At 44.9% G+C, this 18,864-nt stretch overlaps 1 protein-coding gene across 1 annotated transcript in view; it reads right to left on the reverse strand.

Annotated features, from left to right (window-relative positions):
- The window catches only part of SPOCK1 (SPARC (osteonectin), cwcv and kazal like domains proteoglycan 1), a 474,104-nt gene that overhangs the window by 446,167 nt on the left and 9,073 nt on the right, over positions 1 to 18,864 (reverse strand). The gene's annotated exons all lie outside the window — the stretch shown is intronic.

An 18,864-nucleotide genomic window follows, 5' to 3' on the forward strand; every position in this document is an offset into this window, starting at 1 on the left:
CTGGGAACAGCACATCTCCATCTCCACTTCCCTCACAACTAACATGGGGATGCAATTCCAAGGTAAAACCCACAGACAGAACAAAGCAGATGTGATCAAAGTGGCAAAGTGGCACGCTTTCCTGGTGAAGGAAGGGGTAGCGGGATAAAACAGGAAGAGAGGCTGCCAAAAAAAAAGCCCTCTGACAGGTTGTCCCGTTACCCACATCCTCACAGCTTCATCCGTGATAATGTAAAGAAAGGGAGTTGAGAACGACAGACCCGGAGAAAAGTTTGCTAAGCTTTTAAAGTCACTTTAGGAAACCGCAGGAGACTGGAGGCCCCTCAATTTAGTTTGTTGGCTGGCGAACGACAAACAATCCAGTTGAAAGAACTGGATTCCAGTCTCAACTAATTAATGCTCTGGCCAGAAGCGAACATCTTCATCCAGTAATTAGCGAGTAATTATTGAGTAGCGACAATGTGGTCGATGCTGAGCCGGCTGTGGGGTCCTCACCACGGAGGCCATGGCCCCATCGCTGCCCGCAGGGAACTTCACATTTTAACTCAAGACAAAACACAAACATGTAATAAAACCGCAGCTGTCCAGAGCCTGCCGGGAATGAGTGTTACTCAGTCCTCTGTGAGTTGGAACCTAAAATTTTAAGTGCAGGAGTTGTGAAAAGTTAAGTGCTTTTAAGATGGAAATCTTTCCGAAATACATAAGCATTTCCAAAGTTGTTCAAACACTGGTTCTGCTGAACATCAATAAGAATTTTGCAAAAAAAAGTTGGAATATCTCCTAATCAATAAGCTTGGGTGTGGGGAGAATAGAGTTCGTCAGGCTTCCCCACACACACACGTCCCCCTCCCCCAGGCCAGCTGGTGACCTTAACTAGCGGGGCGGCCAATCCGAGAAGATAGAAGGTCGCACAAGTGCCGTCCATCCTGAAGATGTTGTTTGTATGTATCCTTAGGGAAACACCTTGGCTGTAAGCCACCTTTGTCTCTGTGGGGTATAAAGGGCCTGGCCATGTTAGGGGACGGGGACGGAGACCAGGCTGGCACAGGGACAAAGAGGCTGAAGCAGAGACATGGGGGAGACCTTGGGCTGTGCTGTATGTGCTGTGTTGCTGGCTGTGACCAAGAATGCCCTATGCGGCCCATGCCCAAAGGCGGCTGTTGTAGTTATGAGGCTGCTGTTGGCTTCAGGTTGTAACCTGAGAACGTCCAGTTGTATACAGCAGTAAAAACTCCTGGCTGTATCCCCGGAGGCCTGTGAATAAAGTATGTCTACTTTTCCTTCGGCTCCCCAAGACCCAGACACTTTACCCCCAGGACTCAACCCACCCTGATACTGGGAAACAATGGGTTGAAAAATGAAGTGGGTTTCTCTACTATAGGACTTATAGCCTATAAAAAACGAATGTGTGTTGCGAGCATCTAATTGGGCAACATGATGTACTTCTCCAGGAAAGCAGTTTTCTCATGAAGGTTCTGTACTTCAGACAGACTGTGCGCTCCACTTGCCTTTCTCCTTCAGTGAATGCTCGTGATGGCTCAGAGTGCTCTCGCTGAGGGCCGGGGTCATCGTGATGGGCTGCCGCATAGGAGATGCCTTCCCTCCACTGGCTAGCCTTGGCACAATCAACAGTGTCATGGTGGCAGCTCTGGATGGCACCCAGTCATGCTCCGTGACTGTCTGTGCAGCTCGTGTGGGCTTTCAGAGCAGCTCGACCTGGATACTCGAGTTTGGAGCAGAGGCTGGCTGTGAATACCTCTCAGGGCCTAGAACACTCTGCCCCCATATGCTGCTCCACTGCAAGTTACCCCCACCTTAAAAGCTCCACCCCCTTCAGGAAGATTCCAGACCACACTGACCTTTTCCTGCTCCACTCAGAGAATACCTGGCCTGCAAGATGTTCTGGGCACCTACCTGGGCATCGCCTTAAGGCACTTCCTGTGGTGCCTTTTATGACTACTGTCCTCTTTGACCACTTCTTTGTGGAAGGATTTGTGGGCACATCCTCAACTAGACAATCCATTCCACAAGGGCAGAGACTTTATCTTCCTGTGGCCCTGAGAACACAAGCTTTCCAATTTTGGTGATTGACCAAGAAAACAATTAAAGAAAAATGCAAGGTATTGTTATGAAAAGAGCTCAGCCAAGCTTGGTCAGCCAGCCCAGCACTGGCCCTCCTAGGAGCTACGCTGTTTGTGTTACCCCTGGGTGGGAGGTGAGGCTGTGCCCTGCTGTGAGAAGGCCAAACTCCAACAGAGGTAGAGGAAGCCCCAGGTACATGTGGGAAAAGCTTCTGAAGTGACGGCTGCTGAAGTTTGGTACCCCTAAGGCCCAGCAGGCCCTGGCAGAGGGTCAGCTGTCTCCAAATCCAGCCTGTGCCTCCCGCTGCTCGAGAAGCCACGCACTCTGCAGCGTTTGGAGACCACCTGGGAATCTGCCTGATTAAAGTTACTGGTCCAGTGGATCACCGATACGGAACAGCAACAGATCCTGGCTTCCCTCCCCCTCCTACCCGAAGGCAGGATCTGCCCGGACGTCTGGTGGCATTGCCCAAGCCTCGTGGGAGGCAGTGTAGCATGACAGCTAGGAGCATGGGTGTCTGGAGACCGCCCCCCAGGTCTGAATCATGGCTCGCTAGAGATTAGCCATCTGTACTTGGGCAACTTGGTTAATGTTCTGAGCCTCAATCTCCTCATATGTAAATTGGGCTTAAATAGCTTCTTTTCCATAAGGCTGTTGTGAGAATATACGATATAACTACATGGGGTGCTGCGCCCAGCACCAGGCACATAGTAAATGCTCACTGAACACTGGCCCTTGTTAATCACCTCGCGTCCTAACCTCTTTGTGCAAAGCTTAGCTCTCTGCTCGATTCTCCAAGGCAGGCTGAGGTCTCCACAGCCACATGGGGTGATCCAGCGCTGATCTGTTCAGGTGATATACGCTCAAGGAAGGAGAATTATTTTTCACATAATTAGAATAATGGATTCTGCTGCCCTTCTCACCAAATTATAATACTCCCCCAAAGTCAAATCACTTGTTTGCTCTCTTGCTTCACCCCATAATAGCCGCGGGGGCTTAGGCAGCTTTCTCAACTGGAAAATGCAGGTGGTAATAGCATCTACTTTGTTCCATTGTTGCAAAGGTTAAATGGAAATGTATGTCAAGAACCGGCACATAGTAAATTCTCCAACAAGTGAGGCTGCTTTTACTACTTGTGTGGCTGTATTTGCCAGAGTCAAGGGAACGACCCACAGCAGCTGCTTCTGCTGCCCTAGTGTGGCTAACAAACATTGCTGAAACCTGTGGGGTCTTGGTGGCCATTGTAAGACAATGTGAAAACCCAGAAGCAGTCCCTTCACCACCCAGCAGAAATGATGGCTCCTGAGGGGACCAGCAGTGAGTAGATGAGACCCAGGGCAAAAGTCAGCCAAGCTAGGGAGGACAGCTTCACAGCAGCAAGAACCCGACACCGCCTGAGTGGGGGCGGCCTTGGCACTCCCTCCACTCTCTCCACTCCCAGCGGGGAAGTGAGAGGCTAAGAACATGGGGATCAGGGAACTCTGCAGTCTGGCAACCACCACAGAGATAATCACATGTCCGTAGGCTCTGAGGGCATGGAAATAATGGGCAGAGTGAGCTGGTGCAGGTGGACTGGGCGGGAGAGAAGAAAGCAGCTAACAGAGTAAGCAGAGAGGAGTGACGAAAATGTCCTGTGAGCTACAGTCCTGGAGTCAGGCTCTCTCCCCACTAAGGACACCATCTGGAGATAAGCTCACCGAGGACTCACTGCCATGCATTCAGGGGACAATATACCAGCCATGCCTATCGGGGGGCCTGGCAGTGCCTGCAGACCATGTGCAGCTCGGAGTGGACCCTAGGAACAGGACACTCAGGGAATGGTTTGGTCTGGGGCTGCAGTTCTCCAGAGACAGAGTCCCTTCCTGATCAGACAGGGGACATCCCTGTCACTGTCTTCCCTTTTGACAACCCCATCACGACCTTGTCCAGGAAGCAGGGAGGTCTGCCAGGAAAACCTCAAAAGAATGTAGGAGATGATAATGCAGGAATAGACATAGAAATATCTCAAGTATACGAAAAATGCTCAATGCAAATTAACACTCACTGAGATTTCACCTCTCAGGACAAAAATCCAGAAGATAAGAACCCGTCTGCTCATTAGCTGGGATGAAATAGGCACTCACATACATTGCTGGTGGAGGTATTAACTGGAACTACCCTTGGGAGAGAAGCGTAATTTGGCAATACTACCTGTTAACGTTACCAATACATAGACCCTGCCATATACCCAAGCAAATCCACTGCTGAAATTTAACCTATGGGTACAGCTACACATGAGTGAAATGAGGTTTCCATAAGCTCATTCACTGCAGCAGTATTTTTAACAGCAAAACATAAGAAACAACTCCAACTCCCACCTGTAGACTAGGTAAATAAAGTATATCCAGACAATGGAACACTATGCAACTTAAAAAAAAAAAAAAAAAAGAGGACCCAAGAGAAAAATTCATAAAGAAACTACAGAAAACGACACACAAAATATATGAAAAAATGCTCAACTTCACTTGTTATAAGAGAAATGCAAATTAAAACTATACTGTGACACCATTTCTGACCTATCACAGTTGTAAAAGTTCAGAAGCTTCCTCATATATTCTGTCAGCTTGGCTGTCAGGAAACCAGACTGTCATATGTCACTGGTTAAGAGTGCAAAATGGTTCAACCCCTGGAGAAGGATTTAACAGTATCTCACAACACTGCACATGCTTTTATTCTGACCTAGCAATCCCACTTCTAGTGATAAAGTTACCCCAAAGATACAACTCCACAGACATGAAATAACAGATGCACAAAGTTACTCACGTGCCTTCGTGAATATTCCAGAAAATGTTGAAACAAGCTAAATGCCCATCCACAGGAGATTGCCTAAACAATCTATTGTAAATCCACACCGTGAAAAACTTCTGCAGCCATATTAAAGAGTGAGAAAGCTCATTAGCATCTGCTGTGGACTCTTTCCAGGATATATTGTTAAGTGGAAAAAGCCAGGTGCAACACACACACACACACACACACACGCACGCACACGAAATTAAAATATACACATATATGTACTTATTTTTGTAAAAAGAAACACAGAAATAAACTAGAATCTAATGAAAATGGTTACTTGTGGGCGGTAGATGGAACAGAGAGGAAAGGGCTGCAATACAGAGTAAGAGATTCAAGTAGTTTTTTAATGTAGTTTTGATTTTAAACATGTAAATACTTCACATTTTCAGTAATTTTAAAACAGCATAAACACAAACTCTGAAGTTGAATACAAATAGCAATGAACAAACCTAAATGTATATTAAAATGGTAACAAAATCATTTAGAAATAAAAGAGTTTGTTCAAGTAATTTTGAACACGTTACTGTGACTATAAGCCTTTAGTGGAACATAGTTTAAGGACAACACGAACTGCAAAGAAACCTTGTACTTTACTTGGTAGGTTTGTGGTGTGTAGTAACATTAGTGCTATAATTCCTAGACTCTTTTGTGTATGTGTAACAATAAAATCAATGAGTAATTGTATTGATATAATTAGCAATCAGGGTTCTTATTGTGGGAAAAATAAGCAGATTTATGGCATCTAGCATTGTGGTGTTAGATTTAAATTGAAAGTATCAGTATGAGCTCCTAACTTACCTAATTACTACCTCCATGTACTTAAAGAGTCTAAAAAGAATGACAAGCCCCAGTAATAACAAGCACATCCAGCGCCCAGATTTTGGTTTCTAACTACCAGTTCCCATGAGAAGGCACCAGGAGTCTTTGAATAAATGTCTGACTCCAGGACTGGGGAGGGAGAAATATGAGATAAGCCTGGAACATCTCATTATGCCAGAAAGCAAGAGAGTGCTATAAGAATGTAAGAGCAACCTGAGTACATTCCCAGCCAAACTTGAAACAAACGGAGCATCGAGAGAAATAATGACATCATACTGAACGGTAACACACTGAATTTTTAAAAATTCACCATCCACTGTGCCACAGGGTTACTGAAAAGGTGGGAGAGTGACGAAGCTCTTCCTTACTGAAAAACACCAGCAAAAACAACGTAGAAAGAATATAATTGGAAAATCACCACTTTCCAAACCCCAGTGTAATAACTGATACACGCAAGGCCCATTGAGTAAAAGGTTTTTAAGAACAGAATATTTGTATGGTCTCAAAATTTCATCCCATGGATTATGTATTGAATGCAAAGGGCATGGGGACCTTGGCAGTGAGGAATCGGGCCGACATGACTTTAACCAAGTCATCTAACTGAGCATCCCCAGGAGAGAAACCAATTGGCATTAGGTGCTTTGTGTGATCGTTGGGAAGTAATAACACCACCGAGGTGGTCTCCTTGCCCCAATGTCAATGGGAATCTACTAACCATGAAGAAACAATCAGACAAATAGAGATTGTGGGACAGTCAATAGAACAACTGGCCTCAACTCTTCAAATATATCTACGTTTTAAAAGATCCCCCTCCCCAAAAAGACGGGGGGACTTCTCTCTTTTCTAAACAAAAGATGATATGACAACCAAATTCAGTATCTGACTAGATCCTGGAATGAAAAAAAAAGCTATACATGATATTTTTAGAAAATATAAATTTTAATGTAGATTAGATAATATCATTGCACTAATGGTAATTTTGGGGGCTCGGATCATTTTATTATTTTTAATGTAGGGTTGTTAGGAAATGTATCTGCCAAAGTGTCTTAAAAATAATGAAGACGTTCTCTATGTCCTAATATGTTTCTAAAAATCTCTTCGGAATATTTTACATGAAAAAGGCAAGATACAGATCAGTGTATATATAGGATGCTACCTTGGTTTAAAAAGTTGGGGAAAGAAGATAAATTATACAGTTTTCTTTGCTTGTATGTGCACATGTAATTCTGGAAAGGATATACAAGAAAGCAGTAACAGAGGTTACCTGTGGCAGGTAGCAAAGAGGAACCGGAAACAGAAAGCAGAAAAGGAACAGAGGTGGAAACAAGTGTGTACTTTTTAAAATATCTGAAACCATGAGTAGGTATTATGTACTCAAAAAAAAAGTGAATGTTGTTTTTTTAGAAAAGAAACATAAGACCCTAGAATGGAAGGAATAGGCCAATAAAACCTTAGGAATCTTCAGGGAGAGGCCCTAATCTTTTTCTAGATGGTACACGAAACCTGGTCTTCTCAGGCTGAGTCGGGGAGAGGAGGTGTGTGGCTCAACAGAACTTCTCAAAAGTGTTCCAATTTTGCATATTCTTGTTTCCCAGCAACTCAGCAATTCTTTTTCTAAAATTTATCCTAAGGAAATAACTATAAGGATGAACAATGATTTAATCACCAAACATGTTCCTCACAACATTCTTACAATAGGGAAAAACTGAAAACAGCCCAAATGTAAGCAAACAATACAGGTTTATTTAAATAAATTATGGCATACTTCAAAGATGCATTCCAAGTATATGCCATGACACAGAAAGATGTTTAGGTAGCATTTTTAAATGAAAAGCGCACATGTATTCCAGGCTTTCCCTTAAAGTTGTACACAGGTAGGTATATAAAGGCACAAAGCAATGTAGCTGTCTTTGGCTCATGCGATTACAGGTACTCATTTTCTTCCTCCTCCTGCTTATTTTTTTTAATTTCCTCAAAAAATGAGATTTTATAACTATATTTAATAGTGAATTTATTTCTGTAAATAGGACTGGAAAAGCCCTGTGCAGAAAGCTGTGGAGATACACAATCCAGACACCTTCCCCACCAACTTCAAGGTTGGGAAGAGGCTTGCAGACCACTCAGAGTTTGGGGACGGCCAACTTGTGTCTCCAGCTCCTGCAACATTTCTCAGTATAACTTGCAGGTGGGGCGGGTGGGGCCGGCGGTGCAGCCCACTGGCTAGGATATCAAAGCAAACCTGTCAGCTTGTTCACAGCCCCAAGCAGCTCTGCACAAGAAGAGGTCAAGTCAGAGTCCACTGGCCCATGACAATGCTCCCCCCACTAAATTCCTTGGGGAATGATCACACTTGAGGGGGAAAACACAGCCTCATCTCAACAGAGTGCCCCTTGCTAAGCTCTACATGTCAGCTCAGATGGCACCTGAAGCTAAGGACCGCTGTAAAAAGCTGGCAGAAGCACATATCAGCATATCCTTGTGACTCAGGAAAGAGGGACGCTGCTGGCTTCTTGTACCGAAACTGAAAAAAAAATCCCAGTTCCCGTCCACTTGCGGGCTGCCCTGACAGTTCATAGAATGAGGCTCGCTTCTGTCATCAACACAGTTCTGCTCAAGAATGCAGGTTTGGAGTCCAACCCAAATTTGAAGCTCCCCTTCTTTTCATTAGCTCTTTCACTTAGCAAGTTTCTTAACCACTCAGAGTCTCGGTTCCTCAGGGATCGCTAGTAGAGCTCTGAAGATTAAATGAGCTGCGCGTGAAGAGCGCAGTGTATAGGTTTGGTGTATATGTGGGGATACACGTGCCGAAAAGGAGGAGTGATAAACATAAAGCAAGATGGTAACAAGGCGATCTTAGAAGAACGCCTGGCACATACCGAGTCTTCATATATATCAGCTGTTATTATTGCTAGAGCAAACATTAGTGAGCTAGAGCCATCCGCCAACAGATCAGATAACCCAAATAGGAGGGCCTCGGACCCAATCCCCTACGGCTAGACTCAAAATCGCCAGGAGGTAAGACTGGCATCCATATCCCAGAAACGGAGGCAGTTACTGGATTAAAAAATAATCACATCCAAGTCTCACGTACATCAGGGACATTCAGATTCAAAATTATCACCGGTTTTACTTTAGATGGAACATAAACTAAATGACCCAATAAAATGTTTGGCTTAAGAAATTAAACACACACTCTCTCAAGTCCCTAGTTAATTTGAACACACAAAAAAGAAATTTGCATTCCACAGTTTCCAGTGTTAACTGACATAAGCGAGGTTGCAAGTTTAGAAGATTTTTAAATTAGAATATATTAGTAAGATTTCCAATTTATCAATGAGCTACTATGTTGCCAAACAGAGGGTTAGGCCCCTTATATCAAGAGTGTGTTGTCTGAATGGGACTTTTGTTGCGACCCACACCCCCGCCCAAATTTTGACTGGGACCAAAGTTTGACTCCAAATTCCTATATATTCTCCCTGCCAATAAAGAAAAAAAGTGTCTGGCAACAAGTCTGCAGAAGTTAAAGAATGATTCTCATCTAGAGTGTTTCATAAAGTGAGAGGGAACTGCTCCCACCATCACCCCACAGGGCCCTCGCCTGCCCCCCAGTCCGCACGAGAAGAGGACTAGGGAGGGGAGGAGGCAATCAGCTGCCTTTCGGAACATGTAATGTTCACCAGGTTCCCCAGAGAAGTGTCCTTCCCTCTCAAGTGCAACTTAAGGACGTATCACAGGAGAAGGCTTAAAACCTGGGGCTGCCTGCAAGAGAAAAATATTTGTTTCGCCCACTGGAAACCGTCTCAGGCAGTACACTTGCTAGTGAGTAACTGAACAGCGAAAAGAGAATTCAAGGGGCCTGGCCAAATGGAGAGAGAGAGCAACACTGGGCAAGCATCTCTCCCCACTGCTTAGTAGGGCAGCGAGATGAGAAGTTAGGGAACAAAAGAACGGAGAAGGCAGCTCAGCGGGAGCCATCGCGTGTGCCACCCTGTCAATGAGAGGACCTGGCTGTGGGACAGACAGACATCTAGGAGAGGATGCTCTTGGGACGTTATTAATGTCATCGGCCAATCACGTGGCTTCTCCTTTCAGGTACTTGGTAGGATTTCCCTAACTGTCCCCCTGATGTGGCCGGGTGACTTGCTTTGCTCAAAGAAACAAGTGTCTCATTTAAGAAGATGCCCGAGTTGCGAAGGCCAGGCTCTGCCACACACTCTTCCTCCTGCCACAGTGACTGTGAATACACGGAGATGGAGTCTTCCAGACTGTTGTCCTGGGGACAACACAGGTCAGACCTCTACCAACCTGTGAGGGAGAAGTAAGCCTTCATTGTTTTAAGCCAAACAGTATGATTTCTGGGCTTATTTGTTACCACAGCATAACCTAGACTATCCTTACTGATAAAAGGGGGATAGGAAGCAAGAGGGTAACCTGGAGTCAAACCAGCACGTCAAGGAATTATGTAGCAGTCAGGTCCCCGCCTGACCGGCCAGAGCCCATCTGATGACGACCCCGGGAGGAAGAGGGTTAAATGATGAGCTATACACTCAGCACCACACCCCTCCTCAAGACACAAGTCCAGACGACGCAGGCAAGGAGGAGAAAACTCCAAATCGGATACAAGATAGAAGTTTTAAACTCAACTGGACATGGCTTTCAAGCTAAAAATGATGAAAAACTATGGAATCTACCCAAAATGTTATTAAAGGAAAGCAGCAATTAAAAATACACAAAATTGACTTATGTTTATTTCCCAAGTTGAAACTCCTCAATAAGCTGGTTGCCCATGCATGTTTGGTAAACAACGACATATGTTCATGACTGGTCCCAGAAAGCTGCAGCTGTTCTCACACACACACACACACACACGTATTTCTGAAATAATTCTCAAAGACAATCAATACTGCCTCAAGACCATCAGTTCTAATCAACCTACCAAACACAGTACACGGCCTGTGTACTTATGCGGCCTTCCTGCTTCTTTGAGAGATACAGTTGTTTTTCTCTGCACAAAGAGAGTACACCCTACAGGGAGACAGCAGCGAACTGGAGATCTGAAGAGTGTGCCCAAGAGAAGTGGAGTAGAGCTCAACTACCACCAGCGGGAGGGGTGTGCCCTGAATAGCTAAAGGGTGGACCAAGGTATGACAGGGAGGAGAGTCATTAACATGTAAAGGTTCCCCAACCTCTCACTCCATGTTACCCAACCCCTGCCCTTTCAAGAACAAGTTTGTCTTTTTCCAGCCTAGAAGTCAGGAGGGCAGGAAAGCCCCGAAGAAGCCAGAAGGAAGTGGGAGGTCTTTGGCCAGGAGAAAGGAAGTCAAGCTACATGAGGAATTGCTGGGAGAAGGCGAAGGAAGAGAAGAAGAGTTTTATGGGGTTGCCCTATAAGAGACTCCCGAGCAATGTGGGGACCAAAAGTCTGAGGAGAACAGAGCTTTTGAGAACAGAAGTTGTGGCTTATGAATTGGGTCTTCCCTAATATGCTTTGAAAGAAGGAAAAACTGTGCATCTGTGAATGGGACCTTAAACAAAGCCTTGGCTGTGTGGGACCCAGGTATTTATTTGGGCAACAGATTCTCCTGCAGAAACTTCTCTGCTCACAACAGCCCTCCCCAAAAGGCACGGCACAGGCCAGAGCAGACATCCTCCCTGCAAACCTCCCTGACCTCTCCAAGGGGATCGCATGATCCTCTCTGGGGCTCCCAAAACGTCCTGTGCTCCCCTGCATTACCTCACATCACCATGTTACAACTGTCTACTACCTGTTTATCCAAGGAGAGTGTCGGCTCCTTAGGACCAAGATTTAGCCTTGAACGTCCACACTTCTGGGCCTGGCCCCACACACAGCACACAGGTATAATAATAATTAAGGTGACTTAGTCTTTCTGAAACTCACATTTTCCGTGACCAAAATAATGGGAGGAATGTGATTCTTCCCTGCTCCCCTCGTCAGTATGACACAAACTGAGCTTCCTACCTAGGTAGCAACATCTCTGTTACCTCTGCAGAGGCTCAGCTCCTCTGCAGGCCAGTTTTATGCAGGGGCTATGAAAACATCTCACATAAATACTAACTCTGTGTAGGGGGGAAGAGGGTCGAGAAAAGTGAGGTTTAAAAACTGACTGAAGAAAAGATCTAAAAAATGACTGCAGAAGATTCCTTTGGGTGTTAGACAGCTAGTCATTGCCCCAGTTCTACAGAAACACACAAAGGAAGGGTCCTCAGAGTTGTGGAAAGGTGAGCAGAGGTGTGGCGATGCGTGTGGGGTTTCTTCCCTTTCCTCCACACCCCTGAAGAACTCAGCGGGCTTTTGAACCCCCAAGAACTCAGTGGGCCTTTTGAAGTAACTCAAGACTGGAAAAGAGAAAGGTACACCTTTAGCTTAGCATTACACAGGAGCTGTGTTGGCGGAAAGTTGTCTTCAGAGTGGGAAGGGTCTTTCGGACCACACCAAAAAGACCTCATGACCACACTCCTGCCCACGCCTAAGACATCCAACCCTCCCAGGAGAGATGCCACACAGGGCAGAGACAGGAGGTCACGCAGGGAAGGAACTTGAGGAGGGTGCAGAACAAAGGAGAAAAAGAAGGGTGGTCATTAGGGAGGAAGGGGACATGGTGGACATGCCCAAGGGTGCACGGTACACCCCGTAATCAAACTAACTAGGGCTTCACATCCATGAACAGAAGCTAGAAACATCCATATAGGTGACAGACGTTACTCTTTCCATCTCCACTACCATGTGAACTCAGTGGCTATTCAAACCGGAAGTCATGGCTTGACCAAACACCCTCTGAGGGGCTGAGTAGACTCGCTGACTTCCTTTTGGGCTGTGTCCCTTTTCCCTTCCCAAGGAAGAGTGAGGCATCCGCTCCCCAGCACAGAGCTGCGTGGCACTGGCCGGCACTGCTACAGAATTCAGAGGAGTGGGTCATTCAAATTTGCCGTGCAGTATATGAGGAAGAAGTGAGTCATGAACGAGGCTCACCGTATGGGAAATAATGGCTCCTACCTGAGATGTGTGGGGAAACAAGAGTCAAGGGAGAGTAACCAGCCCATCCGTCTGGAGACTGTCAGTTCTTTTGGGAACAGAACTATTTTTATGCTGCATTTTCCCACTCCTCAGGGAAGCAAAATCAAACAGCCTCTCTGAGTCACAGTGTAACCAATTTACTGGGACTCGCAGGTAAATACACAACATCTCACACGAAAACTCCCTGTGGCTGTTTGTCTTGGCAAAAATCATAAAAATTATATGGTTTTTATTATAACTGATTGGCTGCAATAATGCATCCGGTTTCCTGGGGATACAGAAAACCATACATTTATTTGATTGATCCTGCGTTCTCTTGGCTCTGGAAAAATCAAGTATCTGGGACAAGAGGAGCTTGTGCCCTAGCATGTGAGCTTCAGGAGGGCACAGAATTTCATCTGTTTTGTTTACGGCGGTGTCCCAGAGCCTAGGAGCCTAGGACAGTACCTGGCACATTGATTTATGAAAGGAACGACAGAAAGAATGGCTCGTCACATGCCCCCTCACGCTCCATTTTACCCACCTGGAGTGCACCTTGCACTGAAAGAATAAAAATCATAAAAGAAGCAACCATGTCTCTCGGCCAGCATTTCTCAGCATTGGCACTATGTACATTCGAGGAAGGGGGGGGGGGGGCTGTCCTGTGCATAGTAGGGTGTTTAGCAGCCTCCCCTGACCGCTACTCACTAGATGCCAGCAGCACCCCTACCCACACTCCCCCATGTGGCAACCAAAAATATCTCTAGACATTGCCAGTGTCCCCTGAGGGGCAAAGCCTTACCCCATTGGGATTCACTGCTCTAGACCTGCAGAGAGCTCCCAAAGAGCCGCCAGACCCAGAGAACTGCTGTGTTTTCCATCTTGTTCAAAATGCTGCAACAGCAGCCAGGGGAAACCCTCCTCCCTGCCTACGCTGAGGTGAGCGCATCACAGAGGCCTGCGGTGAGGGCAGTGGGAGGAAATGTGGGGCAGTGAAAGTCAGGCAGATGTCTTGAACACAAATGAAGGCTGAGATGTGGGCCCGGGCCTTGTCTGTATTCAACAGGAGAAACCACTTTCCCGCCGTGGAACTGGTGTTTAATGATCTCCTCTCCCCCCTCCACCACAGGGCATTAAAGAATCTATACACTCTCCAGTAGCAGGGGAACCGTCAGCAGCAATTTGACTTGAAATCTGGCTTGGAGCATCTGCTCCTGCTCCTAATTATGAATGAGCCTGGGATTCATTAGTATCTGCACAACGAGTTCAAAGGGCTCTTCAGAGAACAGACTCTGCAGAGCATTCATGAGGGCAGGTACAAATGTGAGAAAGGGCAGCGGCCCCTGCTCCCTAACTCTGGCTGAGTGGCGGGTCTCTCATGCCCATTTCCCTGACAAAAGCAAGAGGGATCAGAGAAATACTCTGCCTGGTCAGGACCCCTGCACCCATCGTGTTCTCTGTGCTGATTCAGTAACCGCACGTGACTTGGCAGGCCGGGTTTCTATCCCATCCCTCTTCTTTACCCAAAAGTCACTAACAGCCAATGCTGGTGAGGGTGCAGTACACATACATCCTACAACGCTGCGGGAGAGTCAATACAACATGGTAACACACATCAATGGTCTTTAAAATGCACAAGCCAGTACACCATGTAGTTCTACTTCTGGGAATAGATCGTAAGGAAATAATTCTAACTGCAGAAGACTCATGTGCCCAAAATATTCATCATGCAATTATTTAGAATAAGGAAAAAATGGAAACACCCAATTGTTTACTGAAAGACATTTTAGTTTGGTATATTGTAGTATATACATTCACTGGACTAATGTACACCATTAAAATGTCATTTACAAAGAAAAACAGCTTACTATACTAAAATGTTTATGCTCTGTCATTAAATGAAAAAAGAAAGAGAGAACATCAAATCATATCAACAGCAGGATGTCAACCATGGAAATAAAAACTTTGGCATTAAAAAGTCTTCTGGAAGCAAACAGACCTCCCAAAAAAGTATTAACCATGACTGCATATGGAAAGGAAGTGATTTATTTCTTTTTTTCTGTATCTTCTAAATTCCCCTTTTAAATTGTCTATTTCTTTAAATTGGGGAAAAAAACAATTTAAAGTCACAAGAATATGATAAACCCATAGCTAGGGCATAAATACATCCCCTCCATATTCCCTTTATCCTGTTTTTTCCCCCAGCTTTCTAGAGATATCATTGACATATAATATTTTATGTACGTTTAACATATACAATGTGATGGTTCAATGCACATCTATATTGAGAAATGATGACCGAGATAAGGTTAACGCCTCCTTCACCACACATTATTACCATGCTGTTTCTGTTGTTAGGGCAAGAACACTTAAGATTTAGTTTCTTAGCAACTTTCAAGTTTAAAATACAATATTGTCACCATGCTATACATTAGATCCCCAGAATTGATTCATCTTACAACTGGGAATTTGTCTCCTTTGATCAGCATATCCTGATTCCCCCAAAACCACCCTCACATCCCCCTGGCAAACACCAATCTACTCTCTGTTTCTATGAATTCAGCTTTTTTACATTCCCTATGTACTTGAGATTATATAGTATTTGTCTTTCTCTGTCTGACTTATTTCATTTAGCATAATGCCCTCAAGGTCCACCCATGTTATTACATATGGCAGGGTTTCCTTCTTTTTTATGGCCGAATAATACTGCATTTTATTTATCCATTCATCTGTCAAAAAACATTTAGGTTGTTTCTATGTCTTGGTATCATGAATAATGCTGTAAGAAACGTGGGGTGTAGATACCTCTTTGAGATAGTGAACATTTCCTTTGGATAAATACCCAGACGTGGGATTACTAGATCATATGGTAGTTTGATTTTTAATTTTTTGAGAAATCTCCATACTATTTTCCACAGTGGCTGCACCAATTTACATTCCCACCAACAATGCACAAGGGTTCCCTTTTCTCCTTGCCAGCATTTATCTCCTGTCTTTTTGAGATCAGCTATTCTTACAAGTGGCAGGTGATATCTCATGATTTTGATGTGTATTTCCCTGATGATTAGTGATGTTGAGCATCTTTTCATGTACCTGTTGGCCATTTGTATATCTTTTTAAGAAAAATGTCCATCTAGGTCCTTTGCCCATTTTTCAATCAGGTTATTTGTTTTGTTTTTGTTTTTGTTTGCTGTTAAGTTGTATGAGTTGTTTACATAAGGGACAGTAATTCCTTAACAGATATATGGTTTGCCAATAATTTCTCCCATTCAGTAGATTGCCTTTTCATTCTGTTGATGGTTTCCTTTGCTGTGCAGAAAATTTTTAATTTGATGTAGCCCCACTTGTTTATTTTTGCTTTTGTTGCTTGTGTTTCTAGTGTCATATCTAAAAAACCATTGCCAAAACCGACATCAAGGAGCTTTTTCCATATATTTTCTTCTATGAGTTTTATGGTTTCAAGTCTTACATTTAAGTGCTTAATCCATTTCAAGTTAATTTTTGTGAGTAGTGTGAGACAGGGCCCAATTTCATCCTTTTGTATGTGAATATCCAATTTTCCCAACACCATTTATTGAAGAGAATATCCTTTCCCCTGATTGAATTACTCTAGTATACTTTTGTCTATAGAACAGCCAACAGTTGTATCTTAATCTCCGTATTGTTTTTCTCCCCAGACTAGAACACAGGCTCCACAAGAGTAGGCAACTGCCTGATATGCAATAGACACTCAATAGATTTTGTTGAATTGAATGTACAAGTTAGACTGTAGGGCTTTTTTTCTTCTCAATCAGTAAAATAAAAACGTTGTTCCCAGGGAACTTTCATACACTACTGGTGAGAGAGTAACTGACACAACCACATGGGAAAACTAGTCGCATCTCTAAAAGCTGAACATTCACCTACGTTACAACCAATAGATTCTACACGTAGGGATGTTCTGAGGAAAAATGCATACGTAGGGTCACCAAATGACAGGCCCAAGAAAGTGCAATTACGTAATAGCCAAAACCTGGAAACTACCCAAACGCACTTCAACAACAGCACAGGTAAATACAGGGAGGAATATTCACACAGCACTGGGAATGAACAAACTACAGCCACACACAGTGTACTCATGTCACAAAGTTGATGATGAGCAAAAGAAGCCAGACCAAAAAAAATCCTTATGATTCCATTATAAAAGTATGAAAGCAAGCAAACGTCATCTATAGTGCTGGGCGTCAGGGGTAGGTTACCTGGGAGGGGACAGGTAGTGACTGCAAGAGCACAGGACGGACTTCTCCAGTGCAGATAACACTGTGTCTTGATCTGGTTACCGGTTGTACGGGTGTCCCCACTTGTGAATGTGTGCCTTGCGCTGCATTTACGATGCCTCCCTCTGCTCCACGAGGTTCTACTCCAATAGAACACACTTACTACCAACCCAAGGCAGCTGTGACTCTCTATCCACATGCGACAAGCCTTGACCTAGAGCCCTGACGAGGCTAAATTCACCCCACCGAATCATGCATGCACACCAAGTCCTGTCTCAATTGCACAGACCAGCACTCTGGCATTGGCAGGGTCTGGGTCCCTAAACTTGGTCATAATAGCAGAGGCCACCCACGTACGTCAGTAAGAGTTGAGGTAAGCTGAAGTGGCTTGTCCCCCAGACAGATTCAGAGTCAATGCTTATGCTGCTTTCCCACAGAGACATGGCAAAGGTTACAGTGCCTCGGGCATCCAGCTTGCAAGGACTGCGCTGGTTCCTTTGCAGACCAGGCCTTTTTCTCTGCCGAGTAACCCCCAACAGGTCCCTGACCGCCAAGCACCCGTTCTTCTCACTCTGTCTCAGACGAGAAGCCAGTGGACTCCAGAGGACAGGCATCAGGTTCGTTTTGCTCCCTGCTGCCTCCAAAGTGGCCTGCACAGAGCCTGCTACACAGCCTGGCCAATAAATACCTGCAATATCAATGTGCAAACACACGAACAAACAGAATCACCGCATCTGTGTACCAGGATCTGGACACTAGAAAGGTAAGGGCCTAGGTGCAGGATGGCTATGGACAGAAAAGGCTTTTTTAGAACACACATACAAAGGTCTTTCTGAGACAGGAAAACAATTTAAACCACCAACCCTGTCACATAAAAATCACACCATTTATCTAACACCAGTAAAAACAGCATTATTTTATCTTTACCTTGGACAGCATTTTTGTTCTCTCACTCACTGAAGGATAACATAGGCCTCATACAAGATGGCTGTTCACAGGTTACAGACCAGGTCCAAAGTCACAGCAAGGCTAGCTGGCTCGGATGCGAAGTGATACCTTGGCTGAATAAAAGTGGTGAACACCAAGCCCACCAAAGTCACAAAGGAATTGGCATGTCCAATGAGCATAGAAAGACCTGGAAAATACCCAACTGTCGCTCAACAATGAGCTATGGAAAGACCCCAAATAGCCACACTAGTCTGTTCCATACACTTAACTATTTTCTCTCTCCCTCTTGGCAGTGGTTTTCTCCATGTTGGTTACCATTCATTAGAGGAAGTTCAGCAACGTGGGCTAAACAAGTTTGAGAGATTGTTCAGTGGGCAACCGAATGGCTTTGAAACAAGAAATACTTCCATGTCTTGCTGAGCCTCCTAAATTTTCTAAACTTTGGTGCGTCTTTGTTTTTGGTGTCTTCTGATCTTTCCAACGTGATCTCCCCCACCAAGCAAAGGGATTTCATATTCCAAACAGAGAACTGCAGGGAGTGTCACTGTCCCGCCCATAGCACTCAGACCGCTGTGCTCGCGGCTGCCAGGCTCTGCATGCCACGCCCCGGGGAAGACCTCCTCTGAAAGCAGACACTCTCTGTTACCTCCCACTCATCCAGTACACACTCTGAGCTCCTCTTCAGCTTCAATACCCACTTCTCTATAAACTGAAGCCAATGCCGGAGTCAATTTCCTTCAGTTCATCTGTGCACAAAACACCCATTCTGCTAGAGAAGTCAGCCCCGAACTGGCTGGGTTCAGGCCCGTCTGGAGACGGGAAGATTTGCTGAGATGGTCTCTTGGGACTTTGTCAGGTAGAAGGTCCCACATCAATTCCACTGAGCTCACGTGCACAAGCGCCCCTAATGCC

The sequence above is a fragment of the Rhinolophus sinicus genome, linkage group LG10 (assembly GCF_036562045.2).
Source record: "Rhinolophus sinicus isolate RSC01 linkage group LG10, ASM3656204v1, whole genome shotgun sequence".
In the NCBI taxonomy this organism is placed as follows: domain Eukaryota; kingdom Metazoa; phylum Chordata; class Mammalia; order Chiroptera; family Rhinolophidae; genus Rhinolophus; species Rhinolophus sinicus.